Genomic DNA, 14180 nt, shown 5'->3' on the forward strand with positions numbered 1-14180 from the left:
GTTACGCACACTAAAAACTAAATTAAAATAAATCTTGGAGTGCACTCAAGTTAATATTAAATGGGGATCATTCTCATAAAGTAAGAGTACTTCAGAATTAGGAAGCTATTAATATTTTTCACCATATTAACAGTTCAAAGGAACCAAACCTATGAGATCATCTGGAAAATGTTGAAAAGTACTTGAAAAACCCATTATTGATTTACAAAAACAACGATTGCAAGCAGAGATGAACACTCTTTACCATGACAAAAAAGGGAACAAGTGAGGGACAGCTGACTCACCACTGGGACAAGGACTTGCTGGGTACCCAGATGCCCATTTTGCCACATTTTGACTTTTCTGAGAGGAGGAGGAGTCTCATGATCTAAGTTTCCATTTAAAATTTTCAGTATTAAACTAAGGGTACATCTTAAAACTGAGGCGAGTCTTAGGAGAGAACCTGCTTTGGGAGGACCAATGACCACAGCCCAGAGAATGAGGTGAGCACCGACACCACAGGCCCCGAGTCCCTGGTCTCCTTTGTAAGAGTCTGAACTCAGAGTATTTCTTTTAATACACATAAAAAAGTGAGGACTATGGTGTAATTCGAAGTTACAAAGGAAGACTTTGGAGGAAAAAATATATCACAAAAAAACTGGAAGAGGAAAAAGTAGGGTGGTGTGAATGAGCCAGTTCTGCATCTGTCATGATGGAACCCAATAAATACTAATGTTGATAAATTAAGAAAAGATATAAGCATATTGTTCAGGTGACTCCAGTGCCTACCAGAAGAGCTAAAAACAGAAGCCAAGAAAAGCATGAGGTCTGAGGCGTGAAAGTGCGGGTGAGGAGCTTGGCAGGAGGCTCTGCTTTTCATTCACAGTATCTAGGCCAGAGCTATCTGCAGCACTTTGCATGTGGACGGAAATGTTCTCTATTTGTGCTGCTCAGTTTGGCAGTTAGTAGCTACTAACACATTCAGCACTTAAAATGTAGCCAATAAAACAAAGGAATTCATTTTAAATTGTACTTAATGTTAACAAATTTAAATAGTCACACATAGCTGGTGGCTACCATACTGAACAATGCAACTCCAGAATTTGAATTATATTATGTTTGTATGTATACATACTTTCTAAAATTTGAGGAAAAAAATGGCTGGGCACAGTGGCTCACACCAGTAATCCTAACACTTTGGGAGGCCGAGGCAGGAGGATTGCTAGGCCAAGAGTTTGAGACCAGCCTGAGCAGCATAGTGAGAATTCTACAAAAAATAGAGAAATTATTCATGTGAGGTGGTATACGACTATAGCCCTAGCTACATGGGAGGTTGAGATGGGAGGATCACTTGAGTTCAGGAGTTTGAGTCTGCAGTGAGCTACGATGATTCCACTGCACTCTAGCCTGGGCAACAGAGTGAGACCTTGTCTCAAAAAAAAAAAAGAAAAAAAATTGAGAAAGAGGATATTAAGCATTTAGATGGCACTTACTAATTATAATAGTAGTAAAGTACATTTCAATCCTTTTTAAAAAAGTAGTAGCTCAATAAGTTTGCCACCTTCCAAATTACACTGGAAAATCAGCAACTGTCCTATACAGGAAGAAAAAAGTTTGAAAATGCAATGTAAAATTATATTGATAACAGAGAAACATAAAAATTCTTGGAAATAAATAAGAAATTTGGAGAAACTAAATGAAATGAACTATTGACTTGTAAAAAATAAATAAAAAGAAAGCTTAAATAAATGTGCAAACATAATTTGTGATTGGAGAAGACTGTTTATGATCCAAGTATCAGTGATACCAAATGAAATCCATAAACTCAGTTCCACAGAAAGAAAATCTGAGTAGAGGAGGAGAAACAGCAAAAACATTCATCAAGAACACGTGAAGAGCCAGGAAAATCCCATCCACAAATAAGAGCAGCAAGGTAAACCCGTTCACTACCTATTACAGCAGCCGTGCTTCCGGGACCCACAGCCCAAACATGGGGCTGACAGTCACGTGCATGTAGGATTCCAGTGTATGATAAAGGGACCTTCTAAATCAGTAGGGAACAAGTGAGCGGATCAGTGGGAAAGAAACGTCTGGTTCCTTCTCTCAGTCTGTGCACCAAAATAAATTCAGGGCAGATAAAATATTTAAATGTCAATAAACAAATTATTTTCAGAGGAAAACTTGAGTGAAAAATAAGAACTGGAATAAGTCTCACTAAAGATGCTTAGAGTCCAAAAGCAATACATAAAGACACAGACATTTCACTACATAAAATGAAATTCTATAGAACACTGACGAAAGATTACCTTAGAGAAAAGATTTATAACACTTTCATATAATAATCTTCCTCAAAAAGCAGTGATTTCCCTAATACATGAGCTTTAATAAGAGAAAAAGCTGAACAAAAAAACAGACATGAGACATGAAAATAATTCATAGGAAAACAATGTGAAACGTTCATGTACAAGCCTTAAAATTTGAGATCACTTTTCATGGATTAGATTGGTAAATATTTCAAACATAGGTAATATCCATGCCCTTTTCAACACTGGTTAATAGCCAATCCCTCTGTTCCTGAGAGTATACATTGTCAGATGTTATTTTAACAATAACCACTGAATTGTTAAATCTGGGCATCTTTGACCTGGCAACTCTCTTTCCATCAATTTACACTATAAAAATACTATTCTCTCATGAAAAAGGAAGTTAGTGAATAGAGTCCAGTAATTATCTTTGCTAATTGGATAACAAAGGGCCCAATGATTATCATTTTTAACTATCTTAAAAACGTTAGAAGAACAGATATAGAACTGTTAACAGTTTTCTCCATAGCACAAATTTACAAACAAACTCAAATTTTTGCATCATAAATTTCTACACAGTCTGAATGATTTGCAATGTCCACCATTGATTTTAAAGCAGAAATCATTATAAAGAACAAAAGTACCCCCTCGAAGGTATATTCCACTCTCTCCCCCTTGGCTGGGTCACGTCTGAGAGGTTAACCAAACATGAGAAAGGCAACATGGATCCCCAAGGTGGAAGGGAGACGGTTCCCAAATGAACCCAGACCTTACCATGACTGTTTTTAGTCCATTTGACACTTAGTTTTTTTTCACACCTGGAACAACTTCCTGACAAAAAGAAGCACTTTGACTGTCACAGCCTCACTGGAGAAGTAGATCAAATCACCAGCCATGTCATAATCACTGCAGTACCTTGTCACGACACTCTAGAGTTTTTGACTTAGCGTCACCTGCGACGGGTAAACAAAGAAGTTATACTGGCCACAGAAGCAACACAGTTAAGCCCTACCAGAGGAAGGGAGAGTGCACAAGCATCCACCAGGGACAGGAGCCCAATGGGCTGGATTTGAGACGTGGAGAATGCTGCCAGGCAACGGCGTGCTTGCAAGGTAGGGTTTAGAAAGCACACAGCCCAGGCTTCTCTGAGGGGCACAAGCGGTGGATGCAGTGGGGAGAGCCCTGACTCCAGAGCCTGACTGCCTGGGTTTGACTCCTAGCTCTTCTCCTGCCACTGTGTAACCCTGGACAGGGTCCTTAATCACTTCTTGCCTGCTGCCATTTGTAAAAATAGAGACAGTAATCACTGTTACTCAAGAGAGCTGCTAGAGTGTTAAATGCCAGAACACACACGCATATATAGACCTCTGAGTGCCTGACACAGGTTAGGGTGCAGCATAAATTGTTGTTACTTATATTAGCATCTGGGGAGTCAATAACATGCACTGTTTATTATTATCTTGTTTTAGCACCATCAATACCAGCAGAAGCAGCCTCAGAATATTGGGGAATGTCTCAACAAACATGGCACTGGAAGAGGTTCAGGTCTTGGGAGGCAAGTCTGGCCAGGAGCAGCGCATGCCCTCAGCCACTCAGGGACAGCTGGAGAACCAGTGCTGCAGCCACTGTCCCCCGAGTCCTCCATGCACCTTCCCTGTGACTTCTCAGACACAGGAGAAACCTCAGGTACCCAGGTTACATTACAGGCATGGAATCTCAGTGGTGCATGCAGCCGGAGCTCAAGCTGTCCTTGAATGCCACTATTTTACAGACAAGAGCAGAATCAATTAAGTGATCTGCTTGAAATTACAAAGCCAGTTATTCAGGTATTAGCACACTGGGATACAGAAGGCCTTTACTGTGCAGGGTTCAACAAACACCTCTATTTCTGATGCTGTTACTGGCTTTTCTTGTAGAGAATTTTGTCTTATTAGAGGCTAGAAAAAGCAACCAGGGAACCACTACCATGAATTCAATTCCCCAATAGGAGGAATTGAGACAAAGTATCAGCAACCTTGGAAGGAAGCACCCCTGTAGTTCTGAGCACCAGGGAAGGGTGCTCTGCCAGAATCACACTTATATCCTGGACTTTGGGAAGACAGGCTCACAAACAATTTAAAGAAAGGAGGAGCATGTTTCCATTACATTGTGAAAGGAAGACTTAAGATCGTTGGAATTTTAATTCTCAGCACTTTCTAGGCACACAACTGCAAATGATATGATGACAGAAGAAAGGGGAAAATATGTAGAGATGCCTTTTCACATTGGCACAGGTAAAAATACAAAGTAGAATTAAGGAAGAATGACTCCAAGGCAGTACAGACCTAAAAGAAGACAAATGTCCACAATCATGCGAAATGGTATGTATAGTTAAAAAGCTTTAAGTTTATGCTGGGAAGAGGAAGAGAGAGGATCAAGGAAAGACATGTTTCAGTTTTGGGGTTGAAAAGCAACAGATGACACTGGCATCTCTCAAACTGTGCATGTTCTACCAAAGCTCCGCGAACCAGCAAGCTTGTTAGAAAGACCAATGAACGCTATTTTCCCTCGTTTCAAATACATAAGTGTAGGAAGAGTAGTCAGGATTTGGGAGGTCTCAGCAGCTGCACAGCCGTCCTTGGGGGGAACCTGCCTTAGGCAAAGGCGACGCGCCCGCGGCCCTTCAGAGGCCCCTGCCCGCCCCCTGCTTCCCACCCAGAGGGGCCTGGTCTGAGCCTACCTGAGCCGCTCCAGGAGGCTGTCCCCGGGGCCAAGGCAGCTGTGCGGCAGGGCGGGCGCAGGGCGCACGGGGGTGTCCAGGCCCGGCACGCGCAGGCCGCCCCGCCCGCCCCCGGCCACGCGGTTGCTTAGGTGAGCTGCCGGCTCCCCCTCCTCCTCCGGGGCGTCCGCCGTCCTGCAGAAGCCGCCCCCTAGCGCGGCCGCGAGCAGCAGCAGGGCGCGTCGCCGCGGGGTCCGCCAGCCCCGCCGCAGACGGAGCCAGCACGCAGCCGCGCCCCCAACGGCCGCGCTGCGCCTGCCTCCTGCCGCCCTGGGCCAGTGGGGTCGGCATCCCCGCGCCTGCCTGCGCCTGAGCCTGCCACGCTCTCCGACAAGCAGGTCGTCGCCAGGGCTTCCTCCTCTAGCCCTTGGAGGGGGCCGCCTGTGGCGTCCGTCGGCGCATGCGCTAGGGGGAGGGGCGTCCGCCCGGCGGCTGGTCTGTGGGCGGAGCTTTCGCGGGCGGGCGGCCCGGCAGGGCGTGTTCTGGCGGCGAAGAGGGGCGTGGCGGGACGGCCGCCGGCTGCGGCTGCGTAGGCTGGGGCGGCACGGTGACTGTGGCGGGAGCAGGCGGGCTGTGACCTGGTACTTCTGGGAGGTTGGAGCGTCAGGGCAGGGCTGTGTGACCCGGACAGCCGGACGCGGGGCTAGAGCGCGTCGCCCAGGACGGGGGCGGCGTTGCCACACGCGCACCCCCAGCAGCAGACGCGGTGGCCCACGTGCCGCAACCCCCTGACCCTGCTCCGGCGCCGGCTCCGCCTCCAACCGCAGTCCCAGACCTGAACCTGGACCCTGGATCAGCCCCAGCGCCACCCACTGCTGCCTGTCGCCCTCCAGGGCTGCCAGCCAGGATTCATCGCCCCCCACATGCCCTGGCCTCCACCCACGCGCCCTAGCAGCGTTATGTTTCCTTGATTCTTTCTCTGATCTGTATTATTTTATTTCTCCTGCTTATTTTGGTTTTCATCTGTTATTTCTTCTTCTAATTTTTTTTTTTTTTTTTTGGTACAGCCTGGGTTTGTTACCTGGGCTAGACTGTGTGGCATCAGCCTAGCTGACTGCAACCTCAAACTCCTTGGCTGTAGAGATCCTCCTGCCTCAGCCTTCCCAGTGCCTAGGACTACAGGCGCCTGCCACCACACTCGGCTTTTTTTTTTTTTTTCTTCTTCTTCCATTTTTAGTCCTCCGGCTAATTTTTTTTCTATCTTTAGTAGAGAAACACAGGGTGTCATTCTCGTTCAGGCTGCTTTCCAGCTCTTGAGCTAAAGCGATCCTCCCTCCTCGGCCTCCGAGAGTGTTGGGATGGCAGGTGGGAGCCACTACGCCCGGCCTCCAGTTTCTTATGGTGGACGTTGAGGACGCTGGTGCGAGGCCTTTCTTTTGTCAAGTACATCTTTGTACAGTTATGTTAAAATACAGGGAGAATTGGCATCTGTGCCCGATTGAGTCTTCCTCTTGAACAGCAGGTGGTACGTAGGAAGGTTTTCTTTCCCTTCTTGGTGCCCCTTCAGAATTATTGTTTCGTGTCCATCATCTCTCATATTTTTCTGTCCTGATTTTATACTTCTTTGCATCCTTGTCGTATTTCCTTTGTTTGTTTCAGGTGGGTCTCAGTCTTCCCCGACCCTGGCTGGAGTGGGCGGTGAGGTCACAACCCCTGCCGCCCTGACCTGCTGGGCTCAAGCGTTGCTCCCATCTCAGCCTCCCAGGTAGCCGGGACTGCAGCGGCGCAGCACTGCATCGCTCTGGTTTCTTGTCCTCACCCCGCCAGTATTTTACTGCTTCCTATCTTGATGTTCTCTGGATTAATCATCATGGGGTTGGGGATTATGCACCATGTCGTTTTTGAGATATTGATGTTGAAGCTTTCTTCATTGCCTCATCAGCATTTCTTGAGAGAACTCTTTTTTTCTTCAATCTATTAATATGGTGAAGTGTTTCAGCTGGATAACTTCATAACAAGCCTTCCTTGTATACCCAGAATAAAAAATAAATTTTTAAAAAAATGTTGGTGAATTCCTCTTCCTGTGTTTTGGAATTCATTGGCAAGTATTTTATTCAAGTTTTTCACTGTTATGAGGAGGTAAGATAGTGGTTTGCAGATTGATGTGGGTTTCCTGTTTGCTTGGTGCTATCTTTGCCACACTTTTGGAGTCTTCGTCATGGTAACTTTGAAAAAGATGGTGAACGCAGCCCTCCGCTCTCCCTGCTGTGGAGCAGCTGGAGAGCATCAGACGACCATTTCTCCCTGGCGTGAGAACCCGGGCTGGGGAAGCCCGGGCAGGACAGGCTGTGCCTGAGCTTCCTCGGGTTTTCTCTTCAATTCATCTCCTCTAAGTGTTTTTCTTTCTTTGAGTCAATTTTGCTAGGTCCTAGGGTGATTTTTTCCCCAATATTCCTCTTTGGTGGAGTTTATCGTGTTCCCGGAAGGTCATACTGCGGGAACAGAGTGGAGTTGCCCAGCGCTTCCGTGCCTGTGAAAGTGCCCCTCAGGTGGGCTTCTCTGGAGGCAAGCTGACATGCACGCACCTGGGAGTGGCATGGCTGGAGCACACGCTCCGCTGGGATTCTGCCCGGTGGAGATGGCCCGCAGAGAGACCTCATGCAGTCCGCCATGCGCCTCGTGAGCCAATAGAGAATGGTCAGGTGGCCCAACAGGCCCCCAGATCTGAATTTTCCGGAAATCTGTATCTGGTTCAAGCTCTGAGAAGGTGAATCAGCTCTTGTACCTTTGATTGTTGGATCCCAGATTCTCTTTAACAGATATTTTTCATCATTTGTGTTTTAGGTCCTCTTGTTTCATTGAAGATGGACTTTTATTTTTCGTATGTTGCTCTCTTTGTTTTTTTTTGTTCCAGTGAATTTCAGGGTGGTGAATACTTACCATCAAATTTATTTATTTTTTTCAAGAGATGGGGTCTTGCCGTGTTGCCCAGGATGGAGTGCAGTGGCTGTTCACAAGTGAGATCATGGCACACTACAGCCTCCAACTCCTGGGCTCAAGTGATCCTTCTGCCCCAGCATCCTGAGTAGCTGGGACTCTGGGGGCATGCCACCGTTCCTGGCTCAAAATGACTTTTCTGTTGATGCTTTAATATTAACATTTTACTCATCCTTCATAGGCTATGTATTTTTTTACTTGTCCACTTTGTATATTAGAACAGAAATATTCCCAGAAAGGATGGAGTTATTCCTATCCTGGTACATGGGGCATATCTATTAAATTTTTTAATGAACATTCTATTTTTTTGTTTTGTTTAGATACAAATAGTAAAGTGACTCCTTAGTTTTTCAGATTTCCGAATAGTACCTTTGGGACCTTGTAAGACCTGACATCTGATATGGTCCTTATTTAAAAGTATTTTGTAAATGTTAACATTATTGTATTGATTTAAAGATTATATAATCAAATTTCCATTATGTATGGTAGCCTCAATAGTTGTAAATGTGAGGTTACTTATTTTATGTTGTTTCCTTTCTGGCAGGACCGTAAGCAGGTGGTGCCACTTTGGCCTTGAACATGCCATCCGCTTAAGCGTACAAGGTATTATGTTTGCAGAATGATGGTGTTACATTTTCCCAGTGTATTTTTATAGGCTTCATGTTAAATTTTGAGTAGAACACATCCTCAACAATCATAATATTAGAAGTAAAACTATGTGATATCCACGTTTTTAATTTTCTATTGGAGAGTTTCAGTATTTTCCTTCAATTTCAGCTTACACAGCAACTAAACATCGCATGCTTAAATAATTGAAAATAAATTCATTGTGCTCTGCTTGTCCCTTGTAATGCAATTTACGTTTCTCCTTACAAACAGACAAGTGAGATGTGTGTACTTACAAATAGACAAGACAAGGCTTTGTGGCAAAGAATATGCAGTGCTGGCATAATTCTATAATTTAGAAATACAATAGAAGGGGGTTCACAAAGGAATGGATTGGAATATGGATTACTTTAGGATCAGCCATAAATATGTAGGTTGCGTCTATTCATATTTAGCTTTTTAGTGACATCTATGCTCTTTTCTTGTTTTAAAAGTGTTGTTTCCAGAAGAAATCGTTTTACAGTCTCACCAGGTGACAGGGAATTGGAACCATGCACAAGATGCGAAAAATGACGGACTGCCCACCACCAAGGTAGTGCTTCGATGACTTTAACATTTACACAGACAATATTATGAATTCCCTTCTAGGATCTGTATGTCAGTTGACTGGAGTATTAGAAGAATATGTTTCAACAGTAACCTGACATCACAGTAAAATGAAGCTAAAATATTCATAAGCTGGATTTAGTCATAATAATTCTGTTATGACTAAAATGGATTTAGTCGTAACATTTCTATGCAATTATATGTAGGGCTAAAATTGCCACAATATATTAACTAGGCAAGAGTGAAATACAGATATTTGTATGATTTTATATTGTTATTTAAAAAGTATATGGCTTTTTTATACCAGGCAGGTACATTGTTTGATCGTGTATGCATAGAAAATGTCTAGAAGGTCTCACACACACAGCAGATTGTCAGCATTTGCATTCTTTGTGAATGTTGCGAAGATATTTGACTTTTCAGGTGTACAATCCACTCACTCTGTAAATAGTTATGTAGTGCCTGTCACAGGTCAGGTATTGTCCTAGGCTCTCAGTATATTTTTGTGAGTAAAATAGAAGTGGTTTTATTTATCGTTGTGCTTCAAGTAACAAGATAAATCACGTATCTCAAGGTGAAGCTTAAAAGTTATATTCTGTGCTGTAGTAATTTAGTTTAATGAGCAAGTTAAAATGAATAATAATAGAAATTTTAAAATTATATATAATATTTAGAAATGCCTTTATCAGTTCATAACACTTACCCCAAAATACAAGTTTTTTTTAGGATATCTTTAGAATGCCTGTGCAATCATGGAAAATAGTATAAATGAAACAGCAGAAGGTTATCCCTGAAAATCGTCTGCCCTGTATTTTATGTTTAGTCTCTCTTTTGTTGTGAAAACAGAATAGGGTCTTCACTGGGTGCAGATACAGCAGTCTCTTCCTTCCTTCGTCACCTCAGTACCTGTCCTTTTCACTGCCTCGTACTCGGAGGATCTGTGGCGCTGCTGGGATGGGACATGGAGAAGGTGCTGCTAATTAGGTGGGCACAGTTCTCATTGGCAGGATCTTAATATTTTAAAACGCAGAACATTATGTTCTCATGAATTGGCTAGTTGGAAAATGGACTGAGGAGCACTGCATGCTTCAACCAAGATGGAATTGCAGGAACCAGATTTACCTTCTTGCCTGAAGCCAAACCCAGAGAAAATATATGAAAGGCTGGTTTCTGGTTTCAGACATCCAGGCAGAGCCCAGTGGTCTGCCCGAGTTGTGGAGACAAAATGTGGAGGCACAGGAGGACTCGGTGTGTAAACTGACAGGGCAGAGTAATGGGGAGGGAAGACGCGGGAGCACCTCGGGCCCTACAGGGGTCCCCCCTTGAGTTTCCAGCTAAGTGCTGCTGAGTGTATTCTTGTGAGTAAAATACCTGAGCCCAGGAAAGACCCAGAAAGTGTGGAGAAAACAATCCTCAGAGTTGACATACTTCCAGAACTAGTTTGTTTTCCCAGCCACAGAAGGAAAACCTGGTAATTCACAGCTTATCGGGTGAATCCCTCGGGAGGGCGTTGCCTCTCCACTTAGCCCTTCACTGAAGGCTTCCCTGGCCCAGACAGGCGAGTGTGAGATGGCAGCCTCAAGGGAAACGGCTGCCTTCAAGTAATTTCGTTTCATCCCAGAGCAAAGTCCAAGATTACAGGGAGATAAAACTGCCCTGCACCCAACGAGGTATAAAACTCACAATTACTGACATCTGATTAAAAAATAAAACAACTGAAAAACACAACCCATATGAAGAAAATTTAATCAACTGAAACCACTGCCCCCCAAATAATAGTGATAGAATCACTGGGCAATGACATTTAGACAGTTACCACAACTATATTCCACATGTTCAAGAAAAAGTTTACGAAGACGTGAGTGGAGACATAAAAGATATATGAAAGATACATTTATTTTTTAGAGGTGAAAAGTGTATTGAACAGAATTAACAGTAGACTAGACAATACAGAATAAAAGATTAGTGAACTTGAAGACATAGCAATAGAAATTATTCAAAATGAAACAAAAAAAAACCCAAATTGCTCTAAATAAAAAATCTATTAAAAACATGAAAAGAACATCAGTCAGTTGTGGGACAACTTCAGTCAGCCTCGCATGCATGTAATTAGGGTCCCAGAAGGGGAGAATGGAGAGGATATTTGAAAAAATAATGGCTAGGATTTTCTGAATGTGAATAAAATTATACACCAACATATCCACAAAGGTCAACCAACTCTAAGAAACGTGAAAAAAAATGACACCAAGGTACATAATAATGAAATTCCTTAAAGCCAGTAATAAAGAGCAAATCTTACAAACGGAAGGAAGCGTGAAGAGAGTTTGGTTCATGGATACGCAAATACAGTTGGGTAGAAGAAATACGATCTGGTGTTCAACAGTACAGAAGGATGACCACAGTTAACACTAATGCATTAAAAAGTACAAAATACCTAGAAGAGAAGATCTGGAATGTTCTCAACATTAATGTATTAGTTTGAGGTGATAGATATCTATCCCAATTATGTTGATTTGATTCTTACACATTGTGTGCACGTACCAGAGTATCACGGGCACTCCCAGAATATGTACAGCTGTTATGTATCAATAAAAACAGAGGGAAAAGATCTCATTCTATACAGAATGGAAAAAGAATAGCATACGTCATATAAAACACTGTATAAACCAGAAGACAGTGAAATGACATCTTTAAAGTGCTGAAAGAAAAAAAGAAAAAAAAACTAGAATTCTGCACCCAGTGAACACTTTTGAAAAATAAGTGTGAAATAAAAACTTCTTGAGACATACAGAAAAGCAAGGATGAAAGAATTGGTCACCAGCAGGCGTGTATTTCTAGCAGCGATAAAGTCCTTCATGTGTAAAGAAAAGGACACAAAATGAAAATGAGGAAGTGACGGAAAGGGCAATTGATGCTAAGTATGTGGATAGCATAAAAAATCTTTTGTTATTTTTAGAGATTCCACGTGAAAGGTAATTGACTTTTCGTAGGAAAATAAAAACAATGTACTGTGGAGGTATAAAGTTTGTGGTCTAAAATATACACCGACAACAGCACAAAGAATGGGAGAAAAGAATAGTGTTGTAAAGTTCTTGGAAGTCGTGTGAAGTGGTACGAATGCTCCTTGAAGTAGACCAATATTCAGTTTAAAATGTGCACTATAAACACTGGGGCAAACAGTAAAATGACAGTAGAGGGTGTTTTTTTTTTTTTTTAACTTGAATAAGATACTGCAAATTTAATTATGAATACTAAAGTATTTCCATTTGAAATTTTAGCTTTGTCCAATTATGTGACTATTTTTGCAAGGAGATTCATTGTCTTTTCCATCAATTGCAATATAAGGCAAAACAATAGCATCTTAAAAGTTATTGACTCTGGCTTTATTTTAGGTTTCTAATCTTTAAAGAAATTTTAACTACTTTCTTTGAAAGAAATAGCACTATACATGCAGTAAATATAACTCGCTATCTTATTAAAATTGAAAATGCAGTAAATTTTGGAAGGGAATATTGCTCTTGAAAATATAAAATTTGAAAATTGTACATTTCTCAAAGAATCTAAGTAGATTTATTTAAAGATAATTGTGTATGTTTGTAGCTATCAGTGCCATAGCTTTTAATGAACAAAAAACCAGGACAGTAAAGGGGTTAAAAAGGAATCATACAAATCATTGAAAATACACGGAGAAAGAATGACCTGAGTTCAGGCCTGCTAGAACCTTACTGAATCTCTGTCCACCTGCGTGATCATTTATTGAGGGAGGGACGTTGAAATCTGTGACTATAATTTTGTACCTAGATCACGTGAAACACAGAAAACAAATAGCAAGGTGACAGATTAAATGGAAACATAGCAGTATTTATATTAAATGTAAATAGCCTAAACAGTGCCATTAAAGGTAGAGATTGTCAGATTGGGTTATAGAAACCGTAACCATACACTGCCTGTAAGAAACACATATTAAATATAAACATGCAAATAAGTTAAAAGGAAAAGATTTTTAATATGTGTAAGAAACACATGTTAAATATAAACAGGCAAAGAAGTTAAAAGGAAAAGAGTGGGAAAAACATAATGAAAAGCAAAGATGGTGATAATCAAAAGCGATGGTATGGCTCTATTAATATCACACTTTATTAGAGAACAGAGCTTATCAGGGTAAAGAAACTGATGTCATAATAATAACATAAAATGCATCGGGAATACATATAATTCTAAATGCTGTGTACCTGATAACATCTTTAAAATACATGAAACAAAAGCTGATATGACCAAAAAGGGAAATAGATTTACAATTGTAGTCAAAAGTGTCAGTATCCCTTTCTCAATTAATGCCAGAAAAGGAAGACAGAGAGTCAGTGTAGATACAGTAGACCTGAAACGTGAAACCAACCCTGTGACTGAAATTAATTTTATAGAACACTTCACTCAACAACAGAACACCTCCCCTTTCTTTGGAGGTGTGCATGGATTATTGACCAAGATGTGCCTCATTTGGGGCTACACAATACGTTTCAACATAGAAAGGATTAAAGTCAAAGTTTGCTCTCTAACCTCAGTGGAATTAAGGTAGAAATTAATATCATGAAGATATTGGGAAAATCCTCAAATATTTGAAAATTCCTTGATCAGAGAAGATATCAAAAGTGAAATTAGAAAGTATTTTTACCAGAATGAAAACAAAAATGCCACTGATCAAAACTTGTGTGATGCTGCTATAGCACTCCTTAGGGTAAATTTATGACATTAACTGAGTAAGTTTAAGAAAAATAAAGGTTTCAAATCAGGGACCTCAGCTTCCTCCTTAACACCGTAGAAATACAAGATCAAATGGAACGCAAACTAAGGAAAAGAAGGAAAATAATAAACATTTGTGTAGAAATCAACAAAATGGAAGACAGAGAAACAGCAAAGAAATCAATGAACCCAAAAGCTGGTCCTTTGAGAAGATCCATAAAATTGCCAAACCTCAAGCCCTACGAATCAGG

At 41.7% G+C, this 14180-nt stretch overlaps 1 protein-coding gene and 1 long non-coding RNA gene across 19 annotated transcripts in view; one reads left to right on the forward strand and one right to left on the reverse strand.

The window, feature by feature from the left end:
• Nucleotides 1-5246, reverse strand: part of LOC123648941 — a 97827-nt gene extending 92581 nt beyond the window's left edge. For 2 of the 7 annotated variants that reach the window (XR_006738838.1, XR_006738831.1), the window contains exon 1: nt 5002-5245. This is a non-coding gene — a long non-coding RNA (uncharacterized LOC123648941). Of the gene's footprint in view, nt 1-5001 lie in introns of all 7 variants that reach the window. The other 5 variants (XR_006738834.1, XR_006738835.1, XR_006738832.1 and 2 more) reach the window with 3 other exon arrangements.
• A 144-nt stretch (nt 5247-5390) lies between these two features.
• LOC123648940 (olfactory receptor 2T6-like) overlaps nt 5391-14180 on the forward strand; it is a 54446-nt gene continuing 45656 nt past the window's right edge. For 5 of the 12 annotated variants that reach the window (XR_006738827.1, XR_006738828.1, XR_006738829.1 and 2 more), the window contains exons 1-3: nt 5391-5587; nt 8522-8580; nt 9078-9175. The gene's annotated coding sequence lies outside the window, so the exon portion shown is untranslated. The remainder of the gene's footprint in view (nt 5588-8521; nt 8581-9077; nt 9176-14180) is intronic. The other 7 variants (XM_045566874.1, XM_045566876.1, XM_045566877.1 and 4 more) reach the window with 3 other exon arrangements.

The sequence above is a fragment of the Lemur catta genome, chromosome 13 (assembly GCF_020740605.2).
Source record: "Lemur catta isolate mLemCat1 chromosome 13, mLemCat1.pri, whole genome shotgun sequence".
Lineage (NCBI taxonomy): Eukaryota > Metazoa > Chordata > Mammalia > Primates > Lemuridae > Lemur > Lemur catta.